The sequence below is a fragment of the Pan paniscus genome, chromosome 12, assembly GCF_029289425.2.
Source record: "Pan paniscus chromosome 12, NHGRI_mPanPan1-v2.0_pri, whole genome shotgun sequence".
In the NCBI taxonomy this organism is placed as follows: domain Eukaryota; kingdom Metazoa; phylum Chordata; class Mammalia; order Primates; family Hominidae; genus Pan; species Pan paniscus.
In genome coordinates, this window is record NC_073261.2 from 23,638,451 (window position 1) to 23,659,321 (window position 20,871).

General features: G+C 35.9%; 2 long non-coding RNA genes across 4 annotated transcripts in view; one reads left to right on the plus strand and one right to left on the minus strand.

Annotated features, from left to right (window-relative positions):
• LOC117979250 (uncharacterized) overlaps nt 1-17,357 on the plus strand; it is an 87,083-nt gene extending 69,726 nt beyond the window's left edge. The window contains exon 4 of the long non-coding RNA XR_008624300.1: nt 15,610-17,357. This is a non-coding gene — a long non-coding RNA (uncharacterized LOC117979250). The remainder of the gene's footprint in view (nt 1-15,609) is intronic.
• The window catches only part of LOC117979249 (uncharacterized), a 126,193-nt gene that overhangs the window by 14,070 nt on the left and 91,252 nt on the right, over nt 1-20,871 (minus strand). The window contains exon 3 of one of the 3 annotated variants that reach the window (XR_004670011.2): nt 15,238-15,396. The exons of 1 other annotated variant lie outside the window; for it this stretch is intronic. This is a non-coding gene — a long non-coding RNA (uncharacterized LOC117979249). Of the gene's footprint in view, nt 1-11,896; nt 15,397-20,871 lie in introns of those variants that run through there. One more of the 3 variants, XR_010109192.1, reaches the window with a different exon arrangement.

Consider the following 20,871-nt stretch of genomic DNA (forward strand, 5'->3'; position numbering starts at 1 on the left):
TTGTACAGAGATGTTCTTAGCATCATTATGCATAATAGTAAAAAATTAGAATCCACCCAAATGTTCATAAACTAATTTATAGGCAATTAAAATGTAGTACGTAGTATATCCAAACAATGGAATATCCTTCAATAATAATAAAAAAATGAATGAAGTACTGATGCATGCTGCAACCTAAAAGAAGCTTGAACACATTATGCTTAACGAAAGAAGACAGTCACAAAAGATTACACAATTTATTCCACTTTTTTGGAAAGTCTGGAAACTGCCTAATGCTGTGATGCCAGTGATGGCAAACAAGAACCCAGACAAAAATGCAAAAAGATTTAAAAACAAAATGTCTATAGGGTGCTTTATGTGGATACAGAAGGCCATGTGCACATGCAGTGTTGTATGCCTGTCCAGAAAAGACCTTAAAGGGCACCAATCATTCACCTCCGCCCAACTTGTATCTCTGCAAAAGGATGCAGTGAAGGCTGACAGACTTTTAAATGTCCAGAGTGGCGGGTGAATAAATGCCCCAACACACACAAAGCCTCTTGGCAAAAGGCAGGAAACATACAGGATCAAGCCATTTAAAGAAGTCTTGGACCAATCATTACCTGACTACTAAGCTAACCAAGCTAACACTTCATCGGCTGCACGCTATATGGATAATGGCATTATAGAATTATTCTGGAAAAGTTCTTAAATAAAAATACCACTGCCAATCAAAACTGTCCAGAAGAGAGGATATTTGATTTCCAAAGTTATCATATGATATTACCAAAAAATACAGTTTTCAACAAAAATCATAAGACGTGCGAAGAAACAGGAAAGAATGGCCCCCACAGGAGAAAACAAGCAGCAGGTGCATGCTGCCCATGAGCAAGCCCAGGTGGTGGAAGTATTAAAGACTTTGAATCAGTTCTTACCAATATGTAGAGAATATTAGGAGAGTGATGACTCACAAGTCTGAAAATATCAATAAGGAGATAGAATATATATATTTTAAATGGCCAAGTGGATATTTTAGAGATAAAAAGTATAGTAATTTAAAAAATTTACTAGAGGGGCTCAACACCAGTTTGAATTGGCAGAGAAAAGAATCAGCAAACTACAAGATGTTTCTGTAGTGATTCCTCTTTTAGTCTGAGTTACTAAAATGAAAGAAATATAGGAAAATAAACAGAGCTTCAGAGACCTGTGAGTCTCCATCAAGCACAACATATGCAGCATATGCATAATGTTAGTTGCTGAAAGCTGGGGGAGAAAGGGACAGAAATATTTGAAAAATACATTTATGACAAGTAAATACATGAATTAGTAAGCAAGATCTTCCCACAAAGAAAAGCTCGTGCTTAGATGGCTTCACTGGTGAATTTTAGTAAAGATTTAAATAAATTAATACCAATGTGCCACAAACACTTCCCAAAAATAGAAAAAGAATAAAATTTCTAACTCATTTTACGATTTCAGTGTCACCCTGATACCAAATAAAATTCGTCATAAGAAAAGAAAACCAATATCCCTTGAGAATATGGAAAGAAAAATGTTAAGATCAGAAACAAGACAAAGATACTCGCTCTTTCTCTGCTGTTTAACACGTGCTTTGCGGCTGCCCCTCAGAGGCCTGGAGTAACCACCCTCAGATGTTGAGACAGATGATGCCACACACACCCTGCTTAATTCCATGTGGGTCCTGTGACACATTACTGCAAACTTCATGGCTTATAATAAAAATAAATTTATTCTCTTACATTTTAGGAGTCCAGAAGTCTGAAATAAGTATCAGTGGGCCAAAATCAAGCTGTCTGCGTGGGTGTGCTCTGCCCAGAGGCCCCAACAGAGAGTAGGTTTGTTGCCTCTTCCAGCTGCAGGTGGCCGTTTGCATTCTTTGGCTTGTGGTTCTGTCACTCCAATCTCTTCCTTTGCCTTCACATTGCCTTTTGCTCTATATGTATTTCTTTTTCTCTTCTGGCTGTATCTGATCTCCCTCTTTCTCTAAGAAGGACACCTGGATGATCTGGGATGGCCTAGCCATTCCAGAATCCTTCACTTACTCACAACTACAAAGACCCTCTTTTATGAAATGGAACATTTACAGGTTCCAAGGATTAGGACCTGATATCTTTGGGAGGTCATTATTCAGTCTACTACACACACTAAGAGGGCCTGAGCAGATTTATCACATATACAGGCTTTCTGAGGAAAGCAGGGCAGACACCAAAGCCTCTCTGAAAATGGTCTCAGTGAAGGGAAGGGTGAGTGTTTCCAGTTTTTGGAGGGTGAAGCTGGCATAAGGGTTTCTATACAGGGTAGGTTTTGTGTATCTAGGAAAAGAGCACCTGGACATTCTTTATGAGCTCGAAGAAATGTTAGGCCAAAGGAAAAGGGGAATGGTGGGACTTGGACGTTGTCAGCTGTCAAATGTGAAAAATGAAGTCAGACTCCATTACAACATAGTATTGGAGGTTCTAGCCAACGAAATCAGGCAAAATGACAAAACAAAACCAGTAAAACAGAAAGAAAGGGGAAAAAAAAGAAAGACATCCAGATTGAAAATCAGGAAGTAAAACTTTATTTATTCGCAGTTAATATCACCCTGTTTATGGAAAATCCTAAAGAATCCAACTACAAGTAAAATGAAAAAAAAGAAAGACATCCAGATTGAAAATCAAGAAGTAAAACTTTATTTATTCACAGTGAATACCATCCCTTTGGTGGAAAATCCTAAAAAAATCCAACTACAAGTAAAACAAAAAAAAATTAGAATAAACACACACTTTGGGAGGCCGAGGTGGGTGGATCACGAGGTCAGGAGTTCAAGACCAGCCTGACCAATATGGTGAAATCCCGTATCTACTAAAAATGCAAAAATTATCCAGGTGTGGTGGCACACGCCTGTAGTCCCCACTACTTGGGAGACTGAGGCAGGAGAATTGCTTGAACCCAGGAGGTGGAGGTTGCAGTGAGCCAAGATGATGCCACTGCACTCCAGCCTGGGCAACAGAGTGAGACTCTGTCTCAAAAAAAAAAAAAAAAAAAGAATAAACAAGTAGACCAAGGCCACATGAAACAAGATTAGTATAAAATGTCAATTGTTATTCTATATACAAGCAGTGTCCACTCCAAAATTAAAATTAAGAATACAATTCTATTCACAGTGGCACTAAAAAAGTACAATACTTAGAAGTACACGTAACAAAAAAGTGTAAGGCGTAAAAACTGATCACAAAACTGTGGAGAGACATTCCATGTTCATGAGTTTACAGACTCAGTTTATGTTGATGACAATTCCTCCCCAATTGATGTATGAATTCAACATAATCCCTATCAAAATTATAGCATGCTTTTTTTCAGAAATTGATAACCAAATCCTAAAACTTATATGGAAATGCAAAACATCTAGAATAGTCAAAACAATTTAAAAACAAAATATTATTTAAAAATAAGAATGAAGTTGGAGGACTTCTACTTTCTGGTTTCAAAATTTACTATAAAGCTACAGTTATCAAGACAATGCATTACAGACATAGATTAATAGGTAGGTAGATATAAAGGGGGCAAATTGAGAGCATGGGGCATACAATTTTTAAAAAAATGTTTAACCTTGTCAATAAAAAACTTTTGCTCATAAAAAGGCATTATTAAGAAAATAAAAACGTGAGCAGTCTCCCAACAGACTGGGAGAAAATATTTTCAAAACGCATATCCAATATGAGGTTTCTATCCAGAATTTACGAAGAACTCTTACAAATCAATAATGAAAAGACAAATAAGTCAGTCAAAAAAAGTGGAGAAAAAACAGAAGACAGTCTACCAAAGATGATATATAAATAACTAATAAGCACATGAAAAGATGCTCAACATTATTTGTCATTAGGAAAATGCAAATTAAAACAACAATGAGCTATCACTACATACCTATTAGAATTGCTAAAATCCCAAACACAACACCAAAGGCTGGTAAGGATGTGGAGCAACAGGGACTTTCATTCATTTCTGGTAGAAATACAAATGGTGAAGCCACTTCAGCAAACAGCTTGGCAGTTTCTTACAAAACTAAACGTATTCTCTCTATGTGGTCCAGTAATCGTGCTCCTTGGTATTTAACCAAACAAGTTGAAAACATACATCCATAGGAAAATCTGCATACGGATATTTAGAGCAGCTTTATTCATAATTGCCAAAATGTGGAACTAACCAAGATGTTCTACAGGTCAATGGATAGATAAATCATAATGGAACATTATTCAGTACTAAAAATAATGAGCCACCAAACCACTAAAAGTCATGGAAGAACCCTAAATAAAAATTACTAAGTGAAAGAAGCCAGTGTTAAGAGGCCATATGTTTCCAAGTGTATGACATTTTGAAAAAGAAAAAAAATCAGAGAGAGTAAAAAAACTCGGTAGTTTTCTCAGGTTTGGGGTAATGGCAGGGGGACTAAATGGGTGGAGTAGAGAGGATTTTCCTGGCAATGAAACTATTTTAAATGATACTAAAATAGTAGATACATGTCACAAATTTGTCAAAACCCAAAGAACTTCAACACCAAGAGTGAACCTTTGTAAACCATGGGTTTTGGTTGATGATGTGGCAATGTTTCTTCTTCTGTTGTAACAAATACACTCTATTGTTAGATGTTTACCATGGAAAGGCTCTACATGTTGGGGCAGAAGGGTGTGCATGGGAACTCTGCACATTTCACCAACTTTGCTGTGAACCTAAAAATAAAGACTACAGCTTCAGCATGTAAGAAGCTTAGAAGTTGCTACTGCATCCTAACAACAAATAGAAAACTGAACAAATGGAAAACCAGTAATTTATTTTATTTTTTAATTTTATGTATTTATTTATTTATTTTGAGATGGAGCCTTGGACTGTCACCCGGGCTGATGTGCAGTGGTGCCATCTTAGCTCACTGCAACCTCCCGGGTTCAAGCTCTTCTCCTGCCTCAGCCTCTGGAGTAGCTAGGATTACAGGCATGTGCCACCACACCCGGCTAATTTTTTGTATTTTTAGTAGACACAGGGTTTCACTATGTTGGCCAGGCTGGTCTCAAACTCCTGACCTCATGATCCACCCCCCTCAGCCTCCCAAAGTGCTAGGATTACAGGCTTGAGCCACTGCACCCGGCCAGTAATTTTTTTTTAATCAGTAAGATAAGTGATGTCACAGGATAAACCACTGCCTCCAAAATTGGAGAGACAGGCAGGTAAATATGGAAAAATCACAAGGTACCAGAGCAGAAACCCATGACTAAAAACCTTCATGGGAACCAGTGCCAGAGTAAGAAAAACTAAACTGTAGTTGAGAAACTGCCAGAGTCTCAGTGTGGACGAAAGTAAGAGTTAAAAACTCAAAGGGTAGGTACCACGATAAAGAGGGGCCCCTCACATTTTTGTGTGTTTTACCTCCATGAGCTCTACCAGGTCCTCACAATGAATATGAATATCTGAGAAGAATAACCATGCTTTGGCAGAGGACATTCTCTTTTGCTTTGTTTTGTGTTTGAGACCAGGTCTCACTCTGTCACCCAGGCTGGAGTGCAGTGGTGTGATCTCAGCTCACTGCAATCTCCCCTTCCAAGGCTCAAGTGATTCTCCCCAACCTCAGCATCCTAAGTAGTTGGGACCACAGATACGTACCACCATGCCTGGCTAATTTTTGTGTTTTTTGTAGAGATGGGGTCTTGCCATTTTGCCCAATCTGGTCTTGAACTCCTGAGCTTAAGTGATTCACCCCATCAACCTCCCAAAGTTGCACTGCCCGTGAAGCAGTATAGTGTTATTTGAAAGTGAACTTGGATTCGTTGTAAATGTATGTTGCAAATTCTAGGGTAACCACTAAAAAAAGTTAAAGAGAAGTGTTATAATTGACATGCTGAAAATAGAAAGAAAATGAAATTATACAAAACACTCAATTAAAGCTACAAAGGCAGAAAAAGCGTGGAAGACAAAAAATAGGAACAAAGAACAAGGGAAAGAAGTAGAAAACAGTAACAAATATGGTTCATATTAATCCAACTACATCAATAATTACTGGAAACATCAATGGTCTGAATATACCAATTAAAAGACAAAAATCATCAAAATGGATGAAAAAACAAGACTTAACTGTATGTCGTCTACAAGAAACTAACTGTAACTATAAAATACATATAAATTCAAAGTAAAGGGATGGAGAAAGAGATACAATCTTAATATTAATGAAAAGAAAGTTGAAGTAGCTAAAATCATTTTAGACAGAGCAGACTTCAGAAAAAGAGAAGTTATCAGAGATAAAGGGGGCATTACACAATGATAAAGGGGTCAGTACTCCAAGAAAACAATAATTCTTTATGTCTCTGTATCTAACAATAGAGCATCAAAATATACAAGCCAAAAGTGGATAGAACTGCAAAGAAAAATAGAAGAATCTACTGTTATATTTGGGGACTTTAACTCTATAAGAAAATGAAATATCCAGTAGCCCAAAAGTCAGTAGGCATATAGTTGATCTTTATGGCATCATCAATCAACTGTGTATAATTGACCTCTAGAGACAACATCATCCAACAGCAACCCATTATGCATTCTTCTCAAGCTCACATGGAACATTTACTAAGATAGACCACATTGTGGGCAATAAAACATACCTAACAAGTTTAAAAGAGTAGAAATCATATAATGCCTGTTCTCAGACAACAATTGAATTCAATGGACTTTTGGAAATAACAAAAACTAAAATCAATAACAGAAATGTAGCAAAAAAAATCTCAAAATACTTGAAGATAAAACAACATACTTCTAAATAACACATGGGTCAAACAATAAATCTCAAATAAATTTTAAAATATTTGAACTAACGAAAACAAAAACCCAACTTATTAAAACTTGTGGAATATAGCTAAAGCAATGCTTAGAGGGAAATTTATGGCTTTGGATATATATATTAGAAAAGAAGAATGATATACAATTAATAATCTCCACTTCCACCCATGGAAACTAGAAAAAAAAAGAGAAAATTAAATCCAAAGTAAGCAGAAAAAAAGAAATAACAAAAATTAAAGGAGAAAATAATAAAATTGCAAACAGGAAATCAGTAGAGAAAGAAAAGACTGGTTTTTTGAAAAGACTCATAAAAATTATTAGTCTCTAGTCATGGAAACTAAGAAAAAAATGAAGAAAATAAAAATTATTAATATTGAAAAGAAAGAGTAGATACCATTCCAAATCCCATGGACATTAATAGGATAGTAAAGAAATGTTAGGAACAACTTTATGCCAACAGATTTAATAATCTAGATGAAATGAACTAATTTCCTGATAGAAAATTTTACACAAAAATAAATAATCTAAATAGGTTGATACCTATGAAAGCAATTTAATCAATAATTAACTGTCCAAAACTGAAAGCGCCAGGTCCAGAGGTATTTACCGGTGAATTCTAGCAAACATATAAGAAATACATTATACCAATTCTGTATAGTCTTCCTCAGAAGCCAGAAACAGAAGTAATATTTTCTAACTTATTCTATGAGGCCAGCATTACCCTAATACCAAAATCAAACAAAGGCAGTTTAAGAAAACTACAGAGTATCTCTCATGAAAATTGGTGTAAAAATCTCAACAAAATATTAGCAAATTGAATCCCACAATGTATACAAAAAATTACACACTATGACCAAGATGAATTAATTCCAGGCATGCAAGACTGGTTCAATCTTTGAATATCAATTAATGTAATGCATGACTTCAAAAAATTAAAAAAGAAAAATCACATGATACTATTTATAGGTGCAGAAAAAGCATTTGAGAAAATCCAACACCCAGTCATGATAAAAACTCTCAATAGACTAGGAATAGAGGGGAACTTCCTCAATTGTATAAAGAACATTTACACAAATGTTCTACAACAAACATCATACTTAATGGTGAGAAACTGGAAGCAAAGATCAATAACAAGTTAAAGGATATCACCTCTCACCACTTTCATGTCACATCTAATGCTATAAGACAATAAAAGAAATAAATTGTATATTATTTGGGAAGAAAAAATTATCTTTGTTTACAGATGACACAATGTTTTTATGTAGAAAATCCAAAAGAATCAGCCAAAGAAACCTCTGAAATTAATAATTGATTACAGCAAGGTTGCAGGACACAAAGTTAATACAGAAAAATCAATTGCTTTCTTTCATACCAGCAATGAACAGAAGAAATTTTGAATTTTAAAAGACAATATTATTTACATTAACATTTCCCAAAATGAAATACTTAGGTACAAACCTAACAAAATACATACATTACCCTCATATATTTATGAGGAAAACTAAAAAACTGATAAAAGATGTTGATGGCAGTGGCAGCTGTCTGAAGAAGCTGCTGCCATCATGTGGACTGCAGCAGGGAGGCATGTCTGGGGCTGCACACTCCATGGAGCCAGCAGGAGCTGGGGACAAGTGGGAGCCCTGCCCCTTCTGAGTTGGAGTGGGAGCTCTCCCAGTTCCACTGCAACCTCCCAAGCGATGGCTGTGGACCCAGGCATCTCTGTGCTCTCAGGGCCCGGGAGCAGGGGTGGCACCCAGCTCTCATAGGCACAGCTTCAGCAGCCCAAGTTGCGGCTGTGGACCCAGGCCTCCAGCACCACAGAGCAGGCAGGAACTGTGCTCCCCTGGGCACAGCTGCAGCCACCCAAACTGCAGCTGCAGACCCAGGCATCACTGCATCTCTGCTCTCTTGGGGGCCTGGGAAGGCGTCCCCTGACCTTGCAGGCTTGGAAGTGCCTGCTCCTGCTTGCTGGCTTCTCCCTGCTGTCAGCACCTGTTCTGATCTTGGAGCAAAGTCAGAGCCAAGCCCAGGTGCTGTCATAGCCCCGCTGACTGTGCACATGTTTGGACACACCAACCCACTGCCTCCTCAGCCCCCTCTGGACTTTGGGCACTGACAAGCATGGGAGGGAAGCTGAGGGGGCACTGAGGGCAGCTCGGTGCTGGCCTGCAGCTGCACCTTGGCACCTATAGTCTGGGCGCCATGAATAGCAGCAGGAGGTAGATAGGTTCCTGGGCATAAGGGGGCAGGTCCCCGGTGAGGCCCCACCTTCAGGCCAGGGAGGGTCTGAAGGCTGGAAACTAGGCTGCCAGTCCTGTACACTAGAGTGGAAAATTGTGGTCCCTTTTCTGGGCCTGCCCATGGCCACCCACGGACGAATCAGCATGCACTTTCTCCCCTCTGAGGCCCATAAAAGCCCTGGGCTCAGCCAGAGCTGAGCGGATATCAGGACAACAAGCTGCAGAGAGGTACTACCCATACCAAGGCCTCCTCTCTGCTGAGAGCTGCAGAGACAATGGAATGACCTGCCTGTAGAGAGGAGCTTCCCACTCCAGGGTCTCCTTTCAGCTCAGAGCTGAACACCCATTAGGACACCTTGGCTGTGCAAAGGAGTACCCACTGTGGGTCTCCTCTGAGCTGTTCTATTGATCAGTAAAGCTCCTCTTCATCTTGCTCACCCTCCACTTCTTTGTGTATCTCCTTCTTCCTGGTCGCAGGACAAGAACTTGGGACCCGTTGGATGGCAGGGCTAAAACAGCTGTAAAACAAACAGGGCTGAAACATGTCCCATGCTTGCCACATTGCAGACAAAGAGGAGAGAAGAGCTGTGGGCCTTCAGGAAGCCTAGACCTGGGAGCTCCTCTAGCCAGGGCTGTCACTTCCTCTTTGGGGCCCTGTGGTTCCTGGCATCTCCAAGCTTCTGGGCATCACCACGTCCTCCAGTGCCAGCTGTGGAAGTTGCTTGCAGTGCATCTGGTTCAGCCACAGCCTCACAGAGAGCTGGTGCCCATGCCGGCACCTGGAGCTGCCCACCCAGCTGCAGTGGCCAGACTTCATGTTCACTCACACCCCTCACTGCTCCACCCCTGACTAGCCCTTGGCAGACATGGGATCCAGGCATGTAGTGTGTGCTGAGCACAGCCTGGCAGGCTGAGTGAGCAGAACTAGCCCAGTAGGCCCAAGCAAAACCCTGGCAAATGAGCCACTGTCCACAGAGGTTTATGGCCAGAACAGCGACACCCCACTGATCCTGTAACAATATCGAAGAAGAAATATACAAATGAAGAGCTATTTTGTGTTTATTGATAGAAAGATGCATAATTGCCAGTCAGACGTTGGTTCTTCCCAACTTGATCTATAGATTTAATGCAATCTCAAACAAATTCTCATTAAATTATATCTAGCTATATTGTGGAAATCAACAAAATGAATCTATAGTTTATATGAAGAGGTGAAGCATGCAAAATAGGCAATTCAATATTGAAGAAGAAGAACAGTCAGAAGACTGACTGATGCTATTTTGAATAATTACTATGAAACTACAATATTCAAGCCACGTGATATTGGCAAAAAAATAGACAAATACATTAATGGAACAGAATAGAGAACTGAGAAATAGACACACATGAATTTAGTTAACATGATCTTTTTAAAAAATTAAATTTATGGCCAGGCACGGTGGCTCACGCCTGTAATCCCAGCACTTTGGGAGGTCAAGGCGGGTGGATCACGAGGTCACGAGTTCAAGACCAACTGGCCAACATGATGAAACCCTGTCTCTACTAAAAACACAAAAATTAGCCAGGTGTGGTGCAGGCGCCTGTAATCCCAGCTACTCTGGAGGTTGAGGCAGGAGAATTGCTTGAACCCGGGAGGTGGAGGTTACAGTGAGACGAGATCATGCCACTGTACTCCAGCCCGGATGACAGTACAAGACTCTGTCTCAAAAAAAAAATTATTTTTATTGATACATATTAATTGTGTATATTTATGGGGCACGTGATATTTTGATACTTGCTTATATAATGATCACATCAGGGTATTTAGGATATTCATAATCTCAAACATTTATCATTTCTCTGTGTTGAGAACATTTCAAACACATATTATTAAGTGAAAGAAGCACATCTAAAAAGGCTATGTACTATATGATTCTAACTATATGACATTCTGGAAAAGCAAAAGAATGGAGGCAGTGAAAGATCAGTGGTTGCCTGGGGTTAGGTGGAATGGAGGGGTAAACAGGTAGAGCAGAGAGCAATTTGGGGGCAGCAAAACTCTTCTGAATGATACTAGGATGGATGACACTTGTTATTGTACATTTGTAGAACACCATGAGTGAATGTTCATGTAAGTTATGAGTTGGTTCATAATGTGCCAATGTAAGTCCATCGATTATAACAAATGTGCTACTGTGGCATGGGATGTTATTACTGGGGAAGGATGTGCATGTTTAGGAATGGAAATATATGGGAATTCTCTTTACTTTCCATGTACTTTTTCCGTGAGCCTAAAACTGCTCTAAAAAAATTAAGTTTATTAATTAAAAATATATAAAATCTATTAAAAACATAAACAGAAAAGTAAAGCAAATAACACCTTATTGTATAAAATGCCAGTACTTTGTAATATGCTTTGAGAGTTGACTCTGAATTATTTTTATTATTTCTTTATAATAAATATCTAAAGCAAAGACTACTGTTTCATTTGGGAGGTTTCCCATAAATTTCACATGTTGTAATATTATTTTGTTCTTTCTTTAACAATTTATGATTATCACTGTAAAAAACATTTCCACAAATTGAGTTTCCAAGATCTAATTGGCTTTTTATTAACAATTCATTAAAGGAAAATATAAAGGAGCTTCAATAAACTAAACAGAATGAATGAGTTTCACATGTACAAAAATGTGGAGAAAAGAAGAAAGAAGAAAAAAATAGCAAATTGATCATTTTGAGGTTAATTTTTTAACAGGGACGAAAGCAAAATATTGTTGGAGTAACATAATTTTGCTGTCATTTGTTGCCTGATTTTTTGAAAGGTCAAAAACTTAGGTTTCATTTTGGTGGAATGGAGTGACTCCATTTTGGATCTACTGTCTTCTGTAACGTTACCTTTCTTACATTCTTACATGATATTTCTTTAACATTCTTAAATTTCGTCTTTGACTCCATAAATATTTAATTTCTAAATGTTAAAATGCTTTCTTGTTATTGCTTAAAATATTAATTATCATTTTCTAACTCATTAGATTTTTATCACAGAGTATGTTTCATACTATATGGGAGTGAAGGTAATTATGTTTTGGGAAGGCTAAATTTTCATGGAAACTTAGGGAAAAGGATATTTTCTGTTGTTGAGATGTTTATGCATATCTATAAATCTAGTCTTAGGGATTACATTTTTCAAGTATTTTGCTTTGATTTATTGCCTTATCAAAGAAAGACAAAGATGGAGGTAGAATTTCTCAAAGCAATTGCATGTTTCTTACCTTACGTTTACCCTTATTTTTCTAATAGTGTTATACTAATTTAGTACACAAATATTAATAGTTATAATATTAGTAAAATTTTTGTATCTATAAGGAGTTCAGTCATTTTTTGTCATAAAATTTACTTTGTATGAAATAATATTGCCAGCTTTGCTCTTTTTTAATTGGACTGATTGATGTTTTTGTTTTTAAACATTCTATGATTTTTTTGTCAGAGATGTGTGTATATATATTTTTTTCTCAGATTATCCTACTGTTACTTATGTATGTCCAAAATTAATATCCAATGTGAATAATATTTAGGCAAAACATAATTTCAAAATCATGGCAATTATTTTATATTTATATTTTGATATTGATTTAAAAAATAATGTTTCAGAAGTAAAGTTCGAAAACATATTTTCTCCTGTGTTGCTAAGTATTTCTTATCTACCTAGGAAACTAAAATACTCTGTTTTTTCTTCCTACATTTCAAAGTATGGATCCTGTAGGTTCACAATGTTGCCTGTTTCTTTAGCTCAAGAAATTATTCTTTCATTATGTTATTCATTCTATACTTTTTTCTTTCTTAAGAATACAAAATCCTTTTAGGTTGGGATCTTAAGAATATGAAATCGTTTTAGGTTGACTCCTTTTTTCACACTCTTCCATGTCAATATTCTTTTATAATTTTCATCTCATTGCCAATTTTTTCTTCATTCTGAGAGAGCAAATGATTCCTGTCCTTCACATAACTAATTCAAAAGTCTCACAAAATTCTATGAGTTCATTGATTTTCAGGTGGATTTAATTTAGCTCTTATATTCCTGTACATTGGTAAGTATTTACAGGAATATACTTTATTTATTTATTTATTTATTTATTTATTTATTTATTTATTTATTTATTTATTGAGATGGAGTCTCACTCTATCACCCAGGCTGGAGTGCAGTGGCACAATCTTGGCTCACTGCAAGCTCTGCCTCCCAAGATCATGCCATTCTCCTGCCTCAGCCTCCCGAGTAGCTGGGACTACAGGCACCCACTACCACCATGCCCTGTTAATTTTTTGTATTGTTAGTAGAGACGGGGTTTCCCTGTGTTGACCAGGGTGGTCTCAATCTGCTGACCTGGTGATCCACCCGTCTCAGCCTCCCAAAGTACTGGGATTACAGGCGTGAGCCACCATGCCCGGCCAGGAATATACTTTATTATACATTTTTGGCAACTTGATTTGTTTTACAAAATTATCTATCTTAGAAATCAATCCTTGTTTTAATATGTATATATCCCTCAATATCTTTCAATCTTCTTTAATTGTCCCAGTTTTAATAGTTACAGGATATTGCATTAAATGGATTTGCATAATTTAGTGTTTCTTTTGAGATCTACTTCGTGTTCAATCTTTTGACAGTACAAACAATTCTTTCAAATAGTCTTTGTATGTAAGTCTCTTTCACACGAGTGAAGATATATAGGATACATTCCTAAAAATCATAATTGTTCGCATTCAGAATCTTTGTGTTTTTCCTCTTTTTTTTTTGTTTGTATTTTTGAGAAACATTACCAAATTGCCCTTCATGGACAGGTAATTTCCTTTTATACATCCTCTTACCCAATTCCATTTTAATTTTAATCTGTTCCTTCTTGTTAAACTTATTCTGTTTCACAGACTTAATATGTCATTTTATTTTATTGAATTACTTGAGAAATTAGTGTTTTTTTATTCTAACATTGTATTCTTTTGTGATATTTAAATACAGTGAGAGATTTAATCTTCACTTGAGTCTTCAGGGTAAAGACTCAATTGAAGATTATTCACTTCAATTACACTGATATTTTTGGGTCTTCATGTTTCTCTGGCTCTAGTTTTTGTAGTTTTCAACTTCAGCTTGATTGTGAAGTCCAGGCTGAGTGATTTCCTATAAACAGGGGCTAGGGCTTACCCTTAGCCTAGTTGCCTGCCTATCAGTATGTTGAACTGTCTTTGCCCAGCTAAAGGACTAATTGATATTTGCAGACTGATTTTAAGGGTTAGCAAGCATTAATGAAGAAGCTCTGCTAATCCAAGTGGCATCAACCCCAACCCCCACAGAAGTAACAATCAATGCTAAAAACCCCAATTTCAGCATCAAGTTTCCCCATGGCTCTTTCTGTTTTTGTCTGTTGTATTTCCGGACTTTGTAGCTGAGCTTATATCTCCCATGATATAATTTATCCAAGCATTACTTTTCTGTATCTGACCTGTGGTTTTCTGAGCGATGAAGTTGTCGTTTCTGAATACATTTGAAGAGAAGTTGATTATGGGAGGAAGAAATTGGAAGAGAGATGGCAACCCTCAGCTGTTTTATTGCATCTGCTTTGTTTTCTCAGTGCCTATTACAGATTATGAGCCATCATCCAACCTATAAGCAATAAATAAAATATCTCTACATCCTTGTCAAACTACTGTATTTGTATTATCTTAAGCAAAATGTATATGTAATTCTCCTTTCAACTCTGAAAGTTTTGTACCTCCCAAATTTTGCAATAAGTTGGCTATAAATACTAGTTTTTATTGCTGTTTTCTTTTTGTTTATATTTGCATTGATATTTTATTGACAGATTTGGAGAGATTACATGAAGATAGATGACCAGAGTATGCGTTTAGTTAAAATTATTGGTTTAATTTGGCATTTGAATCAGGTCATTCTCTTATAAGCCACATATTTCTGTCTCAAAGACTTAGTGTATAAACTGTATTTAACAATTGTGCTCTCATTTTAAGTAAAATATAGGAGCTAAATCTATAAAGAAATAATATTATCAGAATAATATTTATACAGTAAATAACTGTTAATTTATTTGTATGTAAATTTGCATTTCTATATGGCATAGCATTAAGGAAATTATCCATTTTAGCTTATGTTTCTCTTTATTCTGGAAAACATCTATTCTTCCAGTATTAAATTTCTTCTAAAATTACTTACTCCATTGGGCCTCTATCTCCGTCTCTTTTCCTGGTGTAGTCTTCTCTTCTACTTATTCACAGTTTTATCCTTGAATTAACTTGTTTTTTCTGCACTCTTTCATTATGCTGGAAACCTTCCTTCCAATTTGCAAGAAAGCAATACTCTTTGTTGATTTCCCTTTGAAAGAGAAAAGCAAGCTTCTAAACTAAGAAAGATCAAATCAGCATAAACTATTAGTATGATATTGTATTCTAAAACAATGAATGTATCTATAACTAAAGATCTCACTCAGAAACACCTGGAGCTATTTTATCTTCAATAGTATGCAAAGGCTATATTTAACTACAACACTTAAAAAACAAATTTTGTGTTTTCCTTTTATTGTTTCAGAAATTACAAATTTTAAATAAACAATGTGAAGATGGAAAAAATCACATATTGGAAAGGGAGCAGAGGAGAGATTAATCTACAATTTGACCTGTTACAGAAATTAAACTCAAAGGTCCCTTAAATATAACAAAATTACTTCAAAAATAAATCAAGATATTTTATTTTTAAAAGCAAAGAACCATACAACAGGTATGTGTTTTTGTTTCCTCTTTTTCATATGTCAGGGTGAGATCAGATGTAAGTAATTTATTAGTTATGAGATACACTCATTCATATTAGTTATAACTCATTTCTTATGTTTAAAGTTGATATAAAATATTCATTTTGAATATTTTCAACTATAAACTTTAAAAGGAGAAATATAAATGCTAACTAATGTATAATTTCCCATTTTCAATGTAAAAAGATATTTTTGTCATGTTCCAAATTTTCATTTATTTTAAATACTTGTTTTTTTTTTTTTTTTTCCTTAAGGGCCAAGGATAATTCTATCAGAGGACAAAGATGGTTGCTTTTAATTGCTCAGTTACTCTATCCAGTGATCCAACTTTGGCTTCAGGTTGCTATAGCAATTAAAATGGGAAAACTGGAAACAAAGCTTATTAAACTTCATTTAATCCATTATATATGGTTACAGCAACCAAAAAACTTCCTACAGATTCTGAAATGGAAGCATCACCTCTGCAGATAATTAAGTGTTTTGGTGGGAATTTGTTCGAAAACCCAATGTACAATTAGACAAATATGTTCACATACCATGTTTCATTGAAGTCTGTATGAGTGTACATGCTTGTCAACGGGTCCTGATCCTAAATGCTTTTATGCCTGATTAATTGTCGATATCAGGCAGGATCTTGCTCATTAGCTCCTTACAGGGTCCATTTTAGATTGCAATGAGCTTCATTTAGAGATGATATGCTAACTGTTAATAAACTGCATTGAATTTTTGTGTGTGAGCAGATCCTGTTGAAAAAAATCTAAAAATCTTCCAAAGGGACTGAATAAATTCAGATTATTCTCTGTTGCAAAATTTACTATTAGATTATCTATTTTGCTTTAATTAAATATAAACTTTGTGTTAGCTCTTTATTTTGTATTTTATGTTTTGAATGTATCTGGTGTTTCCCACAGATATACTGACACTGTCAACTAATATTACTTCTGTATGTAAATGAAGCAAACTGATTTTAAGATTCACTAGATCTCGGTAACTAACTTTTTAGGCAGACATTGCAGACAAATGCATATTTTAGCCATTAATAAAAACTCTAAAGGCAACTCACTCAATATTTTTCTCTTTAATTCAATAAAATTATTAGAAGACCTGATGATAGACCTGCTTTATTAATATATGTTGGAAACACAGAGTTAGGAAAATTTTCTAGAAATTACAGCAGGAGATAGTAAAGTTAGCTCAAGAAAGAAGACTTCTAACTGAGTCCTGCCCACAATTATTCTTTCTTGATTTTGAGATCATAAGTATTTGTTTTGTTTTTTATTTTTTGTATTAAGCTGGATATGGACTAAATTTTGTCATAAAGAAAACTATCAAGAGTCACAAGTTAAAAAAAGTTAAAATTTTTTAAATGACAAAAGCATAGTTTTATTATTAAACTCACACCTACATACTATATACTAAAAGTAGAATAAGTTTACTGAATAAACTAATGGCTAGTCTCACTATCTTATCTAGACTAGGGGAATTACTTTTTACAAAATGTAACTCATTTGGCTATCTCCTTGTGTGCTTTTTAGAAAATGTTCCTAACTCCATAAGTGTCTTCAACATATATTAATAAAACAGGTCTATTATTGGGTCTTCTAATAATTTTACTGACATCAAATGATAAAATACATTGTTTGGAGCTGTCTACATGCGAGAAAACATATTGTGAGAAGTCATAGAATTTTGCTTAGAAAGAGTTGCAAATATATCAATGAAGGAGTCAACATTGGTAATAATAATGTATATTTAAGGACACACATGATATTAGAAATAATCTGGAATCAATACTTATATCTAGTATAAAATAAATATAATAACAATTACAATAACATCTTTTCTTGCTTTTTAAGTCTTTAATACATTGGAATTTACACTGAAATTTTCCACTGATTAGAAGTTCTAAAAAATTATCATTATCACAGGTGTTGAATAAAAAGATACCTTGAATAGATAGTAGGAAATATATATTTTTGGTGGCATTTAGCAGACAATTAAAAATCTTACATCTCAAATCATTCAGTAAATTGGGAAAAAGTCTTGTTTAGTGATATTTTGCAGTTCTCACAAAGACATAGGAAAGGCAATAATGGAATTTTTTATTTCATTAAAACATAAAATAACAGATTCAATTTTGGAAAGAAAAGTATACTTCATGGATATTTTATACTCCATGTATATTATACTTTTTTCTTTTATACTATATTTCTTTTGGTCTCTTTTTAAAAGCAAGTGTAGAAGACAAAGACTTTTCTCTAAAATTATCACAAAAACACAGGAGTATATGGCTCCTGAGCATCTCTTTTTCTAATATCCCCATATTTAATGATATATTTTAAAGAATTCTGTGACTTTACTTTTATAAACAACCAAGTTGAAATTAATTCTATATAAATTTTTTATCACGTGAAGATGATGACTATATATAAAAATATTGCTGTGTGTCAGTTTCCAAATACATGCCATAACAATAATTTAATAACTTCTATGAAAGTAAAATGAAGACTCACAACAGAATTTAAAATGTACTCATTAGAAAACAGAGCTTCAGGAACACTTGAAATAATAATATCTCTTCAAATGGGATGTACATTCCTTACTAATATGGTTTGGCTGTGCCCCCACCCAAATCTCATCTTGAATTGTAGCTCCCATGATTCCCATGTGTTATGGGAAGAATCCAGTGGGAGGTAATTGAATCATGGGGGTGGGTCTTTTCCGTGTTGTTCTCATGATAGAGAATAAATCTGACAAGATCTGCTGGTTTTATAAGGTGGGGTTTCCCTGCACAAGCTCTTTGCCTGCTGCCATCCGTGTAAGATGTGACTTGCTCCTCCTGGCCTTCTGCCCTGATTATGAGGCCTCCTCAGCCATGTGGAACTGTAAGTCCATGAAACCTCCATTACTCAGTCTTGGGTATGTCTTTATCAGCAGTGTGAAAACAGACCAATACACTTAATAAATAAGGCAACTTTGATTCCTAATGAGATCTTTTCATTCATTCAGGAGATTCTCCTAAAGTGTATCGTGCTTTTCCACCAGTTGGAGTTCAAGCTCTCTGTTCCTTTGTCCAATGATGGCAACTATTCTTTCCAAGCCCTACTCATTGGGAATTGTAGTAATGGCTGTTTCCTGAATATACACTGAACATATTTTGTCCTGTGCTTTTTCTTATAAGTATCTACAATACCTAGAATATTTACTATCCATCTAAAACAGTGAGAACTCTTTTTTTTTTTTTTTTTTTTTTTGTCCCTTAATGCTTTCCTGAGCAGCATGGGGATGTACTCCCTTCCATGAAATTCTTATGATTTTTTGCTGTTCCCTTCTTATTTTACTTACATTATTGCAGTAAAGTTATTGGTTTGAGCAGCATCATAAAATCATGTGATATTGAAATATATATTCATGATTAACCAAGAGAAAGCAAACACAATAAGCGCAAACTCCATAGTAACACATGAAAATATTTTTTGTTCCCAGCTACTAGAGAGGCTGAGGCAGGAGAATGGCGTGAATCTGGGAGGCAGAGCTTGCAGTGAGCCAAGATTGGGCCACTGTACTCTAGCCTGGGCGACAGAGCGAGATTCTGTCTCAAAAAAAAAAAAGTAATAAGAAAATATTTTTTGTAGTGGTAGAGGAACTGGGAAGTTTGTTTTTTTGAGACAGGGTCTCATTCTGTTTCCCAGGCTAGAGTGTAGTGACACCATCACAGCTCACTGCAGCCTTGACCTCCCAAGATCAAGTGATCCTCCTGCCTCAGCTTCCCAAGTAGCTGGAACTACAGGCACACACCACCACAGCCCTCTAATTTTTGTATTTTTTTGTACAGACAGGGTCTTGCTATGTTGCTCAGTGATATGGTTAGGCTTTGTATCCCCACCCAAATATCATCTTGAATTGTAATCCCCAGAATCCCCTTGTGTCAAGGGAGAGACCAGGTGGAGGTAATTAAATTGTGGGGGTGATTTCCCCCATGCTGTTCTCGTGATAGTGAGTGAGTCTCGCAAAATCTGATGGTTTTGTAAGTAGCTCTTCCGCCTTTGCTCAGCACTTCTCTTTCCTGCAGCCTTGTGAGGAAAGTGCCTTGTTTCCTCCGTGATTGTAAGGATCCTGAAGCCTCCCCAGCCATGCTGAACTTTGGGTCAATTAAACCTCTTTCTTTTATAAATTATTCAGTCTTTAGCAGTTCTTTACCACAGTATGAAATGGACTAACACAACCAGCCTGGTCTCAAACTCCTAAGCTCAAGTGATCCTCCTGTTTGAGCTCCCCAAAGTGTTGAGATTACAGGTGTGAGCCACTGCACATGGACTAAGGGAAAATAAATTTTAATAAGCAGCTATATAGAGAGTTCTAGTTGCATGTGTGTATGTGTATTTCAATTTTGAGTAAATTTATAGAGTTGTGCAATCAACAGTCTAGTTTTAGAACATTGCAGTCCTTAATCTACTTTCTGTATTTATATTTTAGCCTTTATTGAGCTTTTCCTACAAATGGGATCATGCAAAATATGGTCTTTTGCATCTGACTCTTTTGCATCTGACTCTGTTCACTTAGCATGATATTTTGAAGTTCATTCACAACCTAGCATCTACCAATAACTTGTCCGTTTTATTACTGAATGGTATTGAATTTTTATATGGCTACATTTCATTTGGTCTGTTGAACAGTTGAGGAAAATATGTATTGCTTCCAGTTTGGGGCTGCTATGAAGAATGCCGCTATAAATATAAACATTCCTATGCAAACCTTTGTGTGGGTGTGTGTTTCCTTTCCTCTTATATTCCTCAGAATGAAATTGGTGGGTTATTTGATAAGTTTATGTTAACTTTTTAAATAACTGCCAAACTTTTTCAAAGTGGCAGTACATTTTCCCCAGCAACTTATGAGGGTTCTTAGTTTTCCATATCTTGGTCAACAGTTGGTATTGTCTTCTTCCAAAAGAGAAAAAAAGAAAAGAGAAGAGAAGAAGAGAAGAGAAGAGAAGAAGAAAAGAAAAAAGAAAAGAAAAGAGAAAAGAAAAGAGAAAAGAAAAG